Source organism: Arachis duranensis, chromosome 6 (assembly GCF_000817695.3).
Source record: "Arachis duranensis cultivar V14167 chromosome 6, aradu.V14167.gnm2.J7QH, whole genome shotgun sequence".
In the NCBI taxonomy this organism is placed as follows: Eukaryota; Viridiplantae; Streptophyta; class Magnoliopsida; order Fabales; family Fabaceae; genus Arachis; species Arachis duranensis.
In genome coordinates this window covers 57,746,611-57,757,801 of record NC_029777.3, presented here as the reverse complement: position 1 = coordinate 57,757,801, position 11,191 = coordinate 57,746,611, and the positions used below count along the sequence as shown (strand labels likewise).

General features: G+C 38.1%; 1 long non-coding RNA gene across 2 annotated transcripts in view; it reads left to right on the top strand.

The window, feature by feature from the left end:
- Positions 1-6,770, top strand: part of LOC110272586 (uncharacterized) — a 28,154-nt gene extending 21,384 nt beyond the window's left edge. For both annotated transcript variants that reach the window (XR_008000472.1, XR_008000471.1), the window contains exon 5: positions 6,515-6,770. This is a non-coding gene — a long non-coding RNA (uncharacterized LOC110272586). The remainder of the gene's footprint in view (positions 1-6,514) is intronic.
- The last annotated feature ends 4,421 nt before the right edge of the window (positions 6,771-11,191 follow it).

The window sequence follows — 11,191 nt, the reverse complement described above, 5'->3', positions numbered from 1 at the left end:
GTGACAGATGCAAAAGAGGGATTCTATTCCAGTAGGAGCGGGAACCAACCAGTGATTAGCCGTACTGTGATAGAGTGCGTGAGCATTAGTTTTCACTGCGAGGATGGGATGTAGTCATCAGCCATGGGTGATGCCTCCAGGCTGGTTAGCTGTGCGAGTGACAGCCGCACAGGTTATTTCCCCGTGAGGAATGAAAGTAGCCACAGTTGATGGTGAACCCCTATACAAAGCTTGCCATGGAAAGGAGTAAGAAGGATTTAGTAGAAGGAGTAGGAGAGCAGGCGTCCAAGAGCTCTACAGCATCTCCATCCGCTTATCTGAAATTCCCACCAATGAATCTGCATAAGTATCTTTATCCCTTTCATTATTTCTATTTTCGAAAACCCATAAAACTATTTTAAATCTGCCTAACTGAGATTTGCAAGGTGACCATAGCTTGCTTCATACCAACAATCTCTGTGGATTCGACCCTTACTCACGTAAGGTTTATTACTTGGACGACCCAGTACACTTGCTGGTTAGTTGAACGGAGTTGTGAAGAAAATAAACAATGTCCTCAGAGTATACATCCTTTATAAACAAAGAACAAGTGATCACAATTTCGTCCACCATGCATGTATTGGACTTGCTCTTGCTGTTGCTCCTCTTGAGTTTCTTCACTTTGCACCCAAGTAGTTGGTGGTTGGCTTGTGGCACTCACTGATGCAACTTGCAAGCCATCAATTCTTTTGGCCATTTGCTCAAACTGTTGTTGAATCTGCTGCTACATTATCTTGTTCTGAGCTAGAATTGAATCCACTCCTTCCAACTCCATTACTCCTCTTCTTTGTGATGGTTGTCATTGTCTTTGATGAGCAAAGAAATATTGGTTGTTGGCCACCATGTAAATGAGGTTTTGAGCTTCATCTGTAGTTTTCATGAGTTGCAAAGTGCCTCCAGCTGAATGATCAAGTGCTTCTTGAGCTTTAAGAGTGAGTCCCTCATAGAAGTTTTGCAACTTGTCCCACTTAGTGAACATCTCTGGTGGACATTTCCTCAATAGAGCCTTATATCTTTCCCATGCTTCATATAAGTTCTCAGCCTCCATTTGAGTGAATGTCTGCACCTCAGTCTTCAATCTTAGGATCCTTTGAGGGGGATAGAATTTGGCAAGAAACTTGCTCACCAAGTCATCCCAAGTGTTGATGCTCTCTTTTGGAAATGTCTCTAGCCATTGAGTGGCTTTGTCTCTGAGAGAAAATGGAAAGAGCAACAACTTGTAGCTGTCAGGAGGCACACCATTGGTTTTCACAGTATCACAAATCCTCAAGAAGGTAGATAAGTGTTGATTTGGGTCCTCCAATGGCCCTCCTCCATTGATTTGGATCTTCCAAAGGCCCTCCTCCAAAAGAACAATTATTTTGAACCAGAGTGATGAGTTGTGGCTTTAGTTCAAAATTGTTTGTATTGACATTAGGAGGAAGAATACTACTTCCACAGTGTCTAGCATTTGCAAATGTGTATGAAGCCAAGACTCTTCGTTGTTGTTGGTTATTGTTGGCTCCTTCTCCTGGTTGATTGGGATCTCCTTCCATCTCTTGGAATTCCTCCTCAGATTCTTCCTCTCCAATAACGTTCTTTCCTCTTTCAGCTCTTCTTATTCTTCGAAGAGTTCTTTGGTCAATTTCAAAGAGGACAGGGGAAGATCTTCCTGTACCTGACATACAAACACACAACAATAAACACACAGATCCAGAAAACCAATGAAACTTCACTCTATAGTTGGAATGAAGTTTTAGTTAGTTTAAGCAAAACTTCAAACAGTTAGTGTGTTAGTCAAAATTAGAATAACAGAAAAGAAAAAGTGCTTAATCTAGACATCCACTTCACTTAATCATTGTCAATCTATTTCAATCCCCGGCAACGGCGCCAAAAACTTGATGTGTGGAAAGCGATCCAACACGGCGCCAAAAACTTGATGTGTGGAAAACGATCCAACACAAAACTCACCGGCAAGTGTACCGGGTCGCATCAAGTAATAATAACTCACATGAGTGAGGTCGATCCCACAGGGATTGAAGGATTGAGCAATTTTAGTTTAGTGGTTGATTTAGTCAAGCGAATCAAGTTTTGGTTGAGTGGGTTGTATTTGACAGAAACTAAATTGCTTGGAATATAAAGGGAAAAGGGGAAATTGCAGTAAATTAAAGAGCAGGAAAGTAAAATTGCTGAATCTTAAAGAACAAGAAAATAAATGACTGAAACTTAAAGTGCAAGTAATGTAAATTGCAATAACTTAAATGGCAAGGAATGTAAATTGCTTGAATGTAAAAGGGATTTGAGGACTGGGATTGCAGAATCTAAACGAAGAGAAAGTAAATTGCAACAATTAATAAAGCAGAAATTGAATTGGTAGCAATGAGGATTCAAACAGAGATTGAATTTAAAGTGCAGCAAGGTTCACAGAAGAACCAAAAGTAAATTGGGATCTCAGGGTTCAAGAGACTAGGTAGCAGAGCCTAGATCTCAATTACCTTCCTAGATCCAAGTTCTCAAAGCAATTGACAAGAAATTGAAGAAGAAACAGTAAAGAGAATGTGAATGGATTTAATTATGCAGAAAAGAAACTAAGGATTTCTTGAGTGGAGATTGAGACAGAATTTCCTCAATTCTTAACACCCAAGAATCAAAACAAGGAAATTGAAAATGCCCAGGCAAGAACGAGGAAGAAGAGAGATCAATTCTCCTCCCCAATTCTCTGAAAGCTCGGTTCAGTCTCTCTAGGAAAGTTGCTAAAATTCAAAGCTCAAAAGAAAGTGCAAAATTCAAAAGCTAAGCCAAAGGTCTCAAAAAAGGTCCTAATTACATCAAACTAGCTCCTATTTATACACTTTCTATTCTTGGATTTTGGGATTTGGATGGGCTTTTGATTTGGTGAAGAAATGAATTAAATTGGATTTTTAATTTAATTTTCGGCCCAAAAATAATAGCTTCCAGGAGGCTGCCCTGCCCTTGTGGAGAGCAGGGCCGGATTTGGTGCTTGGTGCGTGCGTGGTGCGCCAGAATGGTGCCTTGGTGCGCAGGATGCTGCCCTGCCCTCGCGGAGAGCAGGGCAGAAAATGTTGGTGCGCCAGAATTGTGCTGTGGTGCGCCAGAATCGTGCCTTGGTGTGCCAGATTCATGCCACGACAAAATGCTGCCCTGCCCTCGCGGAGGGCAGGGCAGTGTTTCCAAACTGAAGTCCCGCGTTCGAATCATGGCAGGAACACACGCTACTCAATTTCCTTGGCTTTCTTGGCACCATAATGGAGCCTAGTTCCTTGCTTCCTCATGGTCCCGTGTTCAACTCTTGTGGCAAGCATTGTAGACATTTTTCTTTGATTTTCTTCTCTTGGTGAGCCTGATACTGCCCTTGTGGAGGGCAGGGCAAGGTTTTGTTCTTCTTGATTCCAAGGCACAAATTTGTGCTCTGCCCTTGTAGTGGGCAGGGCAGAGTTGCCTTCTTTGCTTAGTTCCTTTATGTTGCCCTCCTAGAGGGCAGTGTGCCCTTGTGGAGGGCAATGCTTGCCTCCCCCATTGTATGTGGCACACTTTTCCTTCCTTTAACCACGCTTCCTTCTCCTTGGGTCACGCTTTCTTTAGGCCACGCTTTTCTTTTTTATTCTTTTCTTCACCTGAAATAAACCAAAACAACCACTCCAAGTATCACTAAATTCATGAGGCTTATAAATCAATTAAAATTCAATTAAAATTAGCTTAAACCTCATGAGTTAACATTAATTTCATGGTGGTTGTTTGATTTAAAGAAGTTATGCATTTTCACTCCAAATCACTTACTTAGGAGTAAATCACGTGAGGCAGGTATGGCCGCAAGCTTCTATGTGTGTTTGTGGAAGGGACAAGGGACTAGAAAAAGTAAAAGGCCTATTGGTATTTAGTGAAATGCAAGAAAAAAATAAAAAATAGGTCAAGTTGGTGGTAGAAATTTTGGATAGGAAAAGGGTTCTCTTTTTCTTCTGTCTGAGTGGCACTGAGCTGTGAAAAACTGAAAACATTGTTGTGATCTTTGTGTTTATTAGTTTGGGAGATCCCAAATCCCAACTTGATCCTGTGAAGATCTTAGTCTAGATCAAAATAAATGATTTTTCAGAATGGACTCATTCTTTGCAATGTCCTCAATAAAGTCCACCCTCGTGTTGTTTATAAAATAGTTTTACACAATAATATTTTGTATTTTACTTAATTTGATTGTCATTATCTGTTGAATGATTTAATTGCTGCTGCTGCTGCTGGGTCCCAAATCTGTTTGATTATATCAATTTAAATCTTGCTTGCTAAATGATGATTGTGCTAAATTCGTGGTTAAATGGTTGGATATGGCAATTACAATTTTTTTTTGTCTGTAATTTTTACAGTTATTCGTGGTTAAGGTTGAAGGCGAAAGTTTTTGGTTAAGGTCTTCCAAGAAGATTTTGTCAAAACGTTGATCGTGTCATGGCAAGGTACAATGCATATTTTAATTCTTTTGATTTGTTAGTTTTGAAGTTGCAATTTAACTTATTATATTTGTATTATAAATTCTATGTTTCTCTTTATTTGTTTTACCTCAATGGGTTTCTAGAGAATTACTTCTAAGACTATGAACTATTTCCCTTTGTAGCGAATAACACCCTGCCTCCTCTATTCTTCTAATCTTCACTTTGCAACCCCTTATAAATTTTTCGCCTAAAAAATTTAATAATTATCGATTAGGTTTTGTGATATGCCAAAGGATTGGATGGATCTACCGAGGTATAGCGAAGAGTATATCAATGGTGTTATTAGTTTTTTAGACTTTGCATACTCTGAGGGAGAACCGGACGGACGACAAATTCAATGTCCTTGCAAGAGGTGTTGTAACATTAATTTGTATAGTCATCTATCAAGTTCTATTTTTCAATGTGATATAACACTTTCTGCCAAGTTATTTTTTTAATTTAATTTGAACAATATATTTTCTCATGAAAATCACATCTGAATTTAGCTTTTACTGGATTGACTTATAGGTCACTGGAATTAATTGATTGAATGATGAGGGGTTTGGGTAAGCATATTTTACACGAGATGTCATTGCCTTTTGCAATTGGAATACTAAAATGGAAGTATAAAGCTAAGAAGGAAGTGGAAATCATGAAAAATGTGAATGGATTTTTTCGGTTATAAAATTTACTTGATCATGTGAAGTGTGAATTTTCATTATCGGTTTGACACTCTTGTTATGCTATGTTAGGGTTTACAATGTAATTAACGTGAAAATTTACTTCATGAATAATTGCCTAATTATACCAAGCCCGTTTAGACTGAGATTAAATCAACCAGCAAATCATTTTCAGTACTGAAAACAAGACTAACAATATTTTCAACTTTTTAATTCGTGAAAACTTTTGATAAACATGTCATATCGACGCATGATATTTGACAAGCCATCAACGTCCTTAGGCGAATGCGTCAAATCGGGTTTGAGATGTTCATTGCTACCCGAACAAGACGGAAGAGGAAAGAAGTGGATGAGGAAACACAAATGGCTGTTGTAAGAGTTCATTAAATCATTCATAATTACATTTCAAATTTAGGATACGGTAACTAACTCAATTTTAAATGTTTCTTCTATGCATGAAGACTTCCAACACCGCCAAGCTGTTGGTGAAACAGAAGAGGAAGCATTTGAGGCCTTATTCGGGAAAGAACAACCAGGTCGGATAAGGTTGTATGGAAGATCTGTGACAAAGACTGATTTAAAAAAATATGTTGAAATTAATGAAATCAAGAATCAGCACAAAGAGGAAGTAGTCTGAAGGATAAACTTGGACACATGGAGGCCCAACAGCAAAAACAAGAGGCCAAACAGCAAAAACAAGACGAAGAGATTCATGGGTTGCGAAATATGATCAAGTTATTACTGCAGCGATCGGAACCTGGAATGAGGCCGAAGAACTAGAAGCTTTATTACAAGACGCCCAACAATCTCCTATTGATGCGAATAGCGGCCATGGATCAACACATTTTCCGAAGTTAGATGTGGTATGTCCTTATCTATTCCTTAATCCATAGTTTTTACTTGCATTTACATTAATTGATGTGGCTGAAAATGTTTGTTGGCTTTATTAACACTAAAGTTGTATTGCTATGGCTGAAATTTGATTGTGTAATTCTGGTGGTTGTATCTTTGATTTTGTGCACTTGGTACATATGAATTTGTCCCTGTATCTAATTTAAGTGTGAAAGTCTGGTTAATTAGTGCATGAAAAATGCTATAGGGACATATCAGGATTGTGTTAAAGGAAATGGAAGGAAGAAACACCAGTAGATTTTCATAGTTTGAATGAAACAAGATAATACATAATTCCTTGAATTCACCTCTTCTGCCGTGACCATGTTATTTTTTTTACTATATATGCTTTCTTGGCTTACTATGACTACATGTTCCATTTAATTTTTATAATTACGAATGTCATTATGAATATTTTTTTAACTACTTATCTATATAATTATGCAGGATAACAATGAAGATTAAGCAATGAAGATTAAGCTTACTATTATTGTGGTTTATTGGCTAAGATAGAGTGCTATTTAGAATCTTTACATGTATGGTTGACTAATGATTTTTATTAGAAGATACCTTTATTGGCTAAGTGATATTATGGTTTTGATATGGCTATGCTTACTTTAATTTGAGTTGTATGAATTTTTACAGTTAATTTCATTCTAGTACTTTTGGATCAATGTTATAAATATATTTTGGTTTGAGACAATTTTTATTATATAAAGAAATTATTTAGTATAATTATGTTTTTATTTTTATTTTGTAATATTCAATTCATTTATACATGTAATCATATTAACTATTATGTTGTATTAATAATTATTATATATATATATATATAGAAAAAAAAGGACCTAAGGCTACACTTATATGTACAGTAGCTTTAGTATTGAAAAAAAATGAGACCTACGGCTACACTTATATATAGTAGCTATAGTATACAGAAAAAAAAACGAGACCTAAGGCTACACTTATATACAGTAGCTATAGTATACCAAAAAAAAAAAAGAGGGACCTAAGGCTACGCTTATAAAAAGTAGCTATGGTATACAATGGGGCTACGCTTTACAAGTGATCCAGTAGCATTGAAAAGCGTAGCCTATTCTGGAAGAATGAAAGCTGAAAAGCGTAGCCTTTGGTCCTGAACAGCATCACTTGAAAAGCGTAGCCTATTCCCAAACGCCAAAAGCGTAGCCCTTGGTGTAGAAAAGCGTAGCCTTTGAGAATAGGCAACAGCCGAATAGGAATCACTCCAAAAAGCGTAGCCGTAGCCCAAAAAGCGTTGCCGTAGCCTACGGCATCATTTTTTTTCACTTTTGGCTACACTTTTCAAGTGTACCTGAATGGGTGTTTTTCTTGTAGTGTTTTCCTTTAAGAGCCATGATCTTAGTGAATATGGTTTAGTGATCACGGATAAACACACCAAACTTGGAGGTTTGCTTGTCCTCAAGCAAAAGAAAGGAAAGAAGAGGGATAGAAGGAGAGCTAGTATCGAATGGTGGATGAGAGGAGGGAGGCCGAATGTGGATTTAAAGGGAGGGGGTGGGTTTTCAAAAATTTTTAAGAAAGATAAGATAGAAGATATGATTTATAAAAGATAAATATGATAAGAAAAAGATATAATTTAAAATTAAAAAGTTGTGAATGATATTTGAAAAAGATAAATCTAAATTTTTATTTTGAAAAAGATTTTAAAAGTTAATTGAGTTTTTTTTAATTTGAAAAGGAGTTGCAAGGAATTTGAAAAGGATTTGTGTTTATGAATTAAGATACATTTGATATTTTTGAAAAAGGGATTTTAGAAATTAGGATTAAAATTTTTGGAATTGAAGGATGAGAGATTGTAACATGTTTATGCAAGAAATCATGAATTGGAATATAAAAATTTTGAAAAATGTGAATTAAAAACGAAATTACCTCCTCCCCACAATCCTAGCGTTAAACGCCCAAATGCTGCATGTTTTAGGCGTTTATCGCCCATTTGCAGCTTCTCCTCTGGGCGTTTTTCTGAACGCCCAAGACGCTATAAATCTAGCATTTAACGCCCAGAAGGTGCTTCTTTCTGCCGTTCTACGCCCAGAAGATGCTTCTTTTTGGCGTTTAACGCCCAGATGGCTATCCTTACTGGCGTTGAACGCCCAGTAAGTGCTTCTTTTGGGGCGTTCAGCGCCCAAAACAGCTCCTACTGGCTTTTTTCGCACCAGTGAGCTTCTTTTTGCTGTTTTATCCTCTGAATCCTTTTGTAACTCTGTGAACTCAAGCAATTGCTATTTACCTTGAAGATAATTGACATAAACCTGTAAAAATCAATTAATTGACAAATAAGCTTTGTAAATGGCTAGGTTGCCTCTCAACAAGCGCTTCTTTATTGTCTTTAGCTAGACTAATACTGAGCTTTAATCAGGTCTCAGTTTTGAGCATTCTTGCTCAAAATTGCTTTCAAGATAATGTTTAACTCTCTGTCCATTAACAATGAACTTTTTGTTAGAATCATTATCCTGAAGCTCCACGTATCCATATGGTGACACACTTGTAATCACATATGGACCTCTCCACCGGGATTTCAATTTCCTAGGGAATAATCTGAGCCTAGAATTAAATAGCAGAACTTTCTGCCCTGCCTTAAAGACTTTGGATGATAGTTTCTTATCATGCCATCTTTTTGCTTTCTCTTTGTAAATTTTTGCATTTTCGAAAGCATTGAGTCTGAATTCCTCTAGCTCATTTAACTGGAGCAATCGTTTTTCTGCAGCTAACTTGACATCAAGATTTAGGAATCTGGTTGCCCAATAGGCCTTATGTTCCAGTTCCACTGGCAAGTGATAGGCTTTTCCATATACCAGCTGGTATGGAGAAGTTCCTATAGGTGTCTTGAATGCTGTTCTGTATGCCCACAGAGCATCATCCAAGCTTCTTGCCCAATCCCTTCTACGGTTAATCACAGTCCGTTCCAGGATTCTTTTAAGTTCTCTGTTAGAGACTTTAGCTTGCCCATTTGTCTGTGGATGATATGGAGTGGCTACCCTGTGGCTAACTCCATATCGAACCAAAGCAGAGTAAAGCTGTTTGTTGCAGAAATGAGTGCCCCCATCACTGATTAATACTCTAGGGGTACCAAATCTGCTAAAGATGTGTTTCTGGAGGAATTTCAGCACTGTCTTAGTGTCATTAGTGGGTGTTACGATAGCTTCCACCCATTTGGATACATAATCCACTGCCACCATAATATAAGAGTTTGAGTATGATGGTGGGAAAGGCCCCATGAAGTCAATACCCCATACATCAAACAACTCAATCTCTAAGATCCCTTGTTGAGGCATGGCATAACTGTGAGGCAAATTACCAGATCTTTGGCAACTATCACAATTAAGTATAAACACTCGGGCATCTTTATAGAGAGTAGGCCAGTAGAAGCCACATTGGAGGACTCTTGTGGCTGTTCGCTCACTTCCAAAATGTCCTCCATACTGTGATCTATGGCAATGCTAGAGAATCTTCTGTGCTTCTTCTTTAGGCACACATCTACGAATTACTCTGTCTGCACATCTCTTGAAGAGATATGGTTCATCCCAAAGATAGTACTTTGCATCTGTGATCAATTTCTTTGATTGCTGCCTACTGTACTCTTTGGGTATGAATCTCACTACCTTGTAGTTTGCAATGTCTGCAAACCATGGCACTTCCTATATGGCAAACAGTTGCTCATCTAGAAAGTTTTCAGAGATTTTAGTAAGAGGGAGGGACGCCCCTTCTACTGGTTCTATTCGGGACAGATGATCTGCTACTTTGTTCTCTGTCCCTTTTCTGTCTCTTATTTCTATATCAAACTTCCGTAGAAGTAACACCTATCTGATGAGTCTGGGTTTTGAATCCTGCTTTGTGAGTAGATATTTAAGAGCAGCATGGTCAGTATACACAATCACTTTTGATCCTACTAAATAAGATCTGAACTTGTCAATGGCGTAAACTACTGGAAGTAACTTTTTTCTGTGGTTGTGTAGTTCTTCTCTGCGTCATTTAAAACATGACTGGCATAGTAAATAACGTGCAGAAGCTTGTCATGCCTTTGTCCTAACACTGCACCAATGGCATGGTCACTGGCATCACGCATTAGTTCAAATGGTAATGTCCAGTCTGGTGCAGAGATGACTGGTGCTGTGACCAGCTTAGCTTTCAGAATCTCAAATGCCTGCAGACACTCTTTATCAAAGATAAATGGCATGTCAGCAGCTAGCAAATTACTCAGAGGTTTGGAGATTTTTGAAAAATCTTTTATAAACCTCCTATAGAATCCTGCATGCCCCAGAAAGCTTCTGATTGCCTTAACAATGGCAGGTGGTGGTAATTTTTCAATTCTCTCCACCTTAGCTTGATCCACCTCTATTCCCTTGTTCGAAATTTTGTGCCCAAGGACAATTCCTTCAGTCACCATAAAATGACATTTCTCCCAGTTTAAAACCGGATTAATCTCTTGGCATCTCTTTAGAACAAGTGCTAGATGGTCAAGACAGGAGCTGAATGAGTCTCCAAACACTGAAAGGTCATCCATGAAGACTTCCAGAAATTTTTCCACCATATCAGAGAAAATAGAGAGCTTGCATCTTTGAAAGGTTGCAAGTGTATTGCACAGACCAAATGGCATCCTTCTATATGCAAATACTCCAGATGGGCATGTGAATGCTGTTTTCTCTTTATCTTGGGGATCTATTGCAATTTGATTATAACATGAATATCCATCCAGAAAGCAATAGTATTCATGACCTGTTAGTCTTTCTAGCATCTGGTCTATGAATGGTAAAGGAAAATGATCCTTTCTGGTAGCTGTATTGAGCCTTCTGTAATCAATACACATACGCCACCCTGTAACTGTTCTTGTAGGAACCAGTTCATTTTTTTCATTATGAACCACTGTCATGCCACCTTTCTTAGGGACGACTTGGACAGGGCTTACCCAGGGGCTATCAGAAATAGGATAAATAATCCCAGCCTCTAGTAATTTAGTGACCTCCTTCTACACCACATCCTTCATGGCTGGATTCAGCCGCCTATGTGGTTGACCCACTAGCTTAGCATCATCCTCCAATAGGATCTTGTACATGCATCTGGCTGGGCTAATGCCCTTAAGATCAC